Here is a 6,006-nt window from a genome sequence, read left to right as displayed (position 1 = left end):
ACCTACGTCCAAGTTCAGACCCTGGATACTGAGTTTAAGAAACGAAACTCTTCTACGTTCTTTCTTCCTTTTCCAATTGATTTCAGTGTCCAACTAGGCCTGCTCCTTCCAAATGTATTCAGTGACATTTGCTGTGAGAGCCACAGCCAGCAAACACTATCCTCATTGTCCCCAGCATAATGCCAAGTCACTGTGGCCCTGGGCAGCCGCGGCAGTGAGTTCCCTTTCAGTTTAGTTTCATTAAGTAAGCTTGGGAGAGGCTGGGATGGAAAACACTAGAACTCCAGTTCTCCCAGCCAGCAGTTGGCCTGGCCCGTGGACAGAGGTGGAGGTGACTGGGACCTGTCTCAGGTGATGGTTCCCCGCTGGATGAGGTGGGCCCTGAAAGGCGATCGTGGGAAATTTCAGGTGTACTGAGGAGTAGAGAGTGGAGGAGGCAGCTTGGTGAAAATTTTGAGTAATGTGGGCAGAAAATCGGTGGCCAGAGCTTCCCCCACAGATCAGGGAGAGTAAGTAGCTTTAGGAAGTGGAGTCTCCGTTCTCAACAGTACAGCCAGAATTGTTTTCGGGGGAGACTGGGGGAGGGGGGCTGCTTTCTCCTGGCTCGAATGGGAATTCCAACTTCGGGCTAATTAGAACACACCGGAACTGCCAGTAAAATGTTTCACTGACTTTATTGGTTTCATAAAACAGGAGGAAAAAGCCAGACACAATTCGGAGCCTTGCCAAGCTGTGAGTCTCCTTACGAAGTAGATCGACGGCGGCCGCGGGACTTCTCATCTCTCCTTCTTCCTCCCATGCGCTGCCTTCAGCTCCTGGACGCCTGTTCTCCGCACACACCTGGGCTGCAGGTCCTTCCTTCCCTCAGCATCTGAGCTCTGGTGGTTGATCTGTGCCCCTGCAGGATTCACCTCGGTTTTTCTGAGCCTCGGTTTCCTCACTTGTCATTTGCAGGTGCTACCCTTTTTACACCTCTCTCAGATATAGGTATAATTTAAGATCTGAGAGAGTGGCCTATCACTTAGAGAAGCAAGAAACTGCTTTCATTTTTCCCCCCTCCCGCAATCCACTTCTGGGCTGGTTTCCCCTCCGTGTTTCAAGCCGAGGCATGAATTATTCTTGCTCCTATCGACTCCCTATTGGAAGTGCTGCTTGTGTGTATTTGCGAACGCGCGTGTCCAGCATGTCTGTTTCCCTGTCATTCTTTCTTTGTTCTTTCCCAAGGCTTCCCAGAGAGGAGCGACAGACACGCGGCGCCTCGACCGGCCCTTCCCCCTCCCAGGCAGGAGGATGGACCACTACTACCACCCCGTCTTCATCCATCTCTCCTCCCCCATCCTCCTCAGTGCAGTGGAAGACATGAAAGCCCAGGAAGAGTGATTCGATTATTTGCCTGACCTTTGCAAGAGCCGGAAAGTGTGTGCATCCACGTGCTTTTCTCCTGCGCCCCTTTGGGGCTTTTCCGAACGTGTCCCCAAAGGAGCACTCCTGCGGCTGCCTCCCATGAGCCTCCGAGGGCTGGACTTGGTCCAAAACCCAGCTGGATAGACCCTCCCCCCGCGCATCCCCTCCCCCCCAAGCCTGCCTTTATCCCCATCGCGTTCATTACAAACAACAATTGCTGACAGTAATTAGCTGCTCAGAATAACAAGGACGTTATCTTTGCTCAGCTTTACTGCAAAGGCGCATGAGCAAACCTTATTGTGCTTACACAATAAAGTACTTTTGAAAATCCCCTTTAGAACCCTGGAAAACTTGACCCTGGCCACTGCCATGTATGAAGAACCAATTTCCCTCTCTATTAGGTTGGATTTCCCCTTTGGGCAGAGTACAAAAGCTTGGAGGGAAAAACGTGTGTTTGAAAAACTGTGGCTTTTCCCAAAATTCTTGACAACCTTATCACTTGATTAGTATTTGTTCACCATACACCCCATCTTTTGTCTGCATTTCTTGGGTTATAAGCCTTCAGGTGGTCTTCAGATCGTCAATATTGAGTCAAACGCAACAATCAAAAGTGAAGCTAGAGAGGGAAAGGTTGAGAAGTTAAGAATATTTAAACCACTGGAGAGGTTGGAAAGCCAACTTACCAAAATAGCAGTATTAAAAAAAATCTGAAAAACAAATTCACCACCAAAGAGTTTCTACTGCTCCATTTATTTCAACTAGTGTGGTATTAATAGAACGCCTAACAGCAGGGAGTTGGAAAATAAATGTATTCTCACTCACAGGGGAATGACTAAATGACTCACAAATGCAAAAATAAATAAATGGCTCCCTGTGAAAACCTGAAACTGTATTACCCCGACTGAAACAACTAAGCTTTTTAACTGTAACCTAACATGTTAAATTCAATCAGTTTTATTTGAGGCCGTAGATAGCGTGAGCAATCAATCTCCATTATCCCGGGCTTTTTTTCATCTTCACAGTGCCATTTTTCTTCCTACAAGACATTTCAGTTCATTTCCTTGAGCCTTCTTCAGTTTAATGGCTGATTTTCAGGGGGAAAAAAATAATTCCCCCTTCCTCTAGAGGAAACAGGAAAAATAGAGCAGTGAAAAAAAATGTAAGCAGGCCATGTCTTAGTTCTATGTCGTGAAGAGTAGGAAGGAGGGCACAGGGTGAGAAAAATATAACAGGTAGATAAATAATGTGTTTTATAGCTTGTTTCAACTGCTATGTTAAATGTGAACAGGTGCTGCCTCCTGACACTATAGAAAGATCTGCTTTTTGTCTCCTTTGTAATTTGTGAACAGGTAGGCCCCAAGGACTTAAATGAGGTCATGCCAATTAATTCACCGATTCCTGCAATCAGAGTGATAATGACATCCTTAGCAACCATCCCATTGCTATGGCACCAGCTTGCAGCTATAAAAACCCTTTTCATCTACACTAGTTTTAGGTTAGGTGGCCAGAGCTGTGACCCTGAAATCCGAGGGCTGAGAACTTATGTTAACCACCCTTCCCCATCTCACCTGGAGGCATGAAATCTTTTCTGTCTCAGAAGAGGAACACTGTGAACAAAATTTCCACTGGTTCCAAAAGCGGAGGATTGGGGCTTTTCCCAAACACAGTACGAACCATCAGATGGCTGTTTGGAATCACCTCCTGTTAAGGGAAGTGAATAAAGTTTGCCTTTCAATTTTATCCGCCCAATTATACTGTACAGGCTAAACACCAGATACATGCTACTGAACTGCCTTTATCAATAAAAATGTTATCAGTGACTTTACAGGATGACAGTTGAGACCCCAAACAGAGCTAAAACCATAAATATAGCAACATCTCAGGGTTTCTTGCCCAGAGTACTTAAACAATTTTTAGTTGTCTGGAGATAAACTGAATAACTACAATGAACACAAGGAGAGAGATCAGGAATAGCCACAAAATATATTGGGTGGGCAATTTCATCTCAACAAACTTCTCCAGCCACAAGCATTTCTGTTTGAGCCCACATTTATTACACTGAGTCTCTCCTGTGTGGCCCCTGTTATACTGGGCACTTTGGGAAACCCACAAAAATCAAAGACATTTGAGTGTATCCTCGCTTCAAGAAACTTGAACTCTGGGAAGAGTGAGAGAGGCATCTAAGCAACTGTGACAACACACATCTATTTGAGAAGTCTTTATGGTGTAAGACCTTCATGGCCTTAAAAGATTTCCTTAAAAGACCTCTGACAGCATAAATAATAAACAAATAGTAAAATAAAAAGAGGGAAGGGAGGCAGGGAGGGAGGGAGGAGAGAAGAAGGTGGGGACAAAGGAAAGAAGGACGGCCCAGTCTGAGAAGCAGTGGGAGACTGAAGAACAACTGAACATACCAGGAGGGTAAAGAGAAGGCAGTTGAACACACCTCGGGGCCTTTGCATTTGTGGATCCCTTAAGTGGAACACTCTTTTTTCAGATCTTCACATGGCTCATTCATTTTTATTTTTATTTTTAATAGTAAGACATAGGATCATGTCTTACTTTATATACACGTACTGGAACCAGAGATTTGTTCCATCCTAAAATACTGCTAGCACTAGGTAGGTTCTCAATAAATCTGCTGAATGGGTGGGTGGATGGATAGGAAGAGTGAGTTGCAGGGGAAGGGAGTTGCACATTAGAGAAGACAGTGTGTAATAACAGTAGCTGGCTCTTACTGAAGTTAAGATCTGTGTTCTCAGACAGATGCCCTAAGCCTGGATGACAGCATCAGGTAGACCTGTGACTTCAGAGATGATTTGCAGAGCTGACGTTATCTGTACTGTCAGCAGTTACCATATATTTCTCATTGGAGGATATCAATTCTCCGTTTTCCTAATTGATTCCAGTAACAGAGATACCCTGAGTGCTTGTATACAGCTCACTGATTGCTGGGCAAACATTATTGAAGTGTCAATATTTGCTCTTTTTTTCTAGAGCATCATTTTCAGGAAGATCTTCTGAATTCATTTAGGGACACTTCTCTTATATTGAATGCACAGGGGGGGCTGATACAAACTTTATCTTCATTTTATTATTCTTTACCCTTTTGCTGAGGCCACAGGGATGACCAGCCACCATGGCTGTCCTGAGGCAGCTCCAGAAATGTTCCCAGTGAATGCTCCTACTAGGAACTGCTACACAGTGCTATTTCCACCCATTCCGATGAGCCTTGCAGTTTAGAAGCAGAGAATCTAGAGTGGATTGAACACTGACGGTCAAGGTTCTTGATTGTTCTCATCTGGACTATGTTAGGCAGGGCAACTGACTTTCCTTTCTTACTTCATGGTCCTTAGCGTCTTGGATTAGCCTGAACCACACTTTAGCCAAAAGTTCAGACTTAGAACAACAAGGGATCGTTCTGCTATGGTGTGACTGCATTACTGTGAGGCTAAACCCATGCAACACACTTTGGAACATTCTCTTCCATCCTGGCAAACAAATCCATAGCCTCTCTTTGGCTTGTTTGTTTCACATCAGAGAGGAGAGACTTGGCTTTATTAGAGACATTGATGTTGAGGCTGGGTCCCTATAACTCACATGAAGGTGATCTTTTTTCCTACACTTATTTCCAGATGCAAATAGAGCCAATTTCCAGTACTTTCTGTCTTCTGGGAAATTCCCGTAGCATGCTTCTCCTGGACTGGGTGTCCCCGACCTCAATAAATTAGTGTGTACTATTCCAGCCATGAGAAATTCCATTTTTCAGCATCATTTTGTTCACACTGTGCAGGGTGGGAATTCCAGAGTTGTAATCACACCAGACCAAATCATGATTGTATACATGGGAGTTTAGAAACTGTTCTGACCGGGGCCTTTGACCCTGTTATCAGGACCTTTGGGTGCTTCAGTTCCTTGATATCTAAGTTGAAGATTTTAAAAATGGCTTTATTCCTTCCAGTCATGTTAATGATAATCGAATGCTTCTGAAAATGAAAACAACCTGTGACGATCCTGAGATATGATCCTGTGCCATGTGCCGGGCAGTAATATTTCTGATTAGTCATCACCGGGCCACCCAGACTTTCAGTTTACTTATAATTGTGCTTCAGATCACGCTATTCCCAGTTAGGCTGATGATCATTGTAATTTCTGGTAATGAAATGGCTAGGGAGCCCATTCTGTGCTGGGCAGAGAGCCAGAGCCTGGCACTTTATAAGAAACAAGTGCTATGGTCCAGGACAGAGAGGCGCAGCCAAGGTGCTGGTTGAACATTTATAGTATGCGTCAGGTAGAGTCTTTATCTAGTGCGCTCTCTCATATTTAAGACTAATACATTTTCAAAGGGACATCCCTCAGTTGGAAAGCAATCTTGCAGAAAACAAAGACACTAACTATTTTTCTTTCCCCTTTGCACTCTTTAATGGGCCAAAGGATCACAGTTGGCTTTTCATGGTGGCAAAGTCCTTTTCTCACCATGGTAAGGAGCGGTTTGATCAACCAGCATTGATAAATAATGATGGCGCTTTTCTGATGGAAGTTATTGAATGATTATGGATAAGAGCTCTTTTGATGAAAAAAAAGAAGATAAGAAATTTCAGA

General features: G+C 44.3%; 1 long non-coding RNA gene across 2 annotated transcripts; it reads left to right on the top strand.

Moving 5' to 3' along the window:
• Nucleotides 1–229: 229 nt before the first annotated feature.
• Nucleotides 230–2,372, top strand: LOC118985858 (uncharacterized). 2 transcript variants are annotated; one of them, XR_005066205.1, is made up of 3 exons: nucleotides 230–351; nucleotides 694–732; nucleotides 1,225–2,372. It is a non-coding gene; the product is annotated as an uncharacterized LOC118985858 (long non-coding RNA). The 2 variants fall into 2 exon arrangements; XR_005066206.1 differs by having other exon boundaries at nucleotides 694–954.
• The last annotated feature ends 3,634 nt before the right edge of the window (nucleotides 2,373–6,006 follow it).

This window comes from Sturnira hondurensis, unplaced genomic scaffold (genome assembly GCF_014824575.4).
Source record: "Sturnira hondurensis isolate 20B ecotype Veracruz unplaced genomic scaffold, ASM1482457v3 Scaffold0004136, whole genome shotgun sequence".
Lineage (NCBI taxonomy): Eukaryota > Metazoa > Chordata > Mammalia > Chiroptera > Phyllostomidae > Sturnira > Sturnira hondurensis.
Note: the sequence above shows the minus strand (reverse complement) of the source record. Positions and strands in the feature narration are given on the sequence as shown.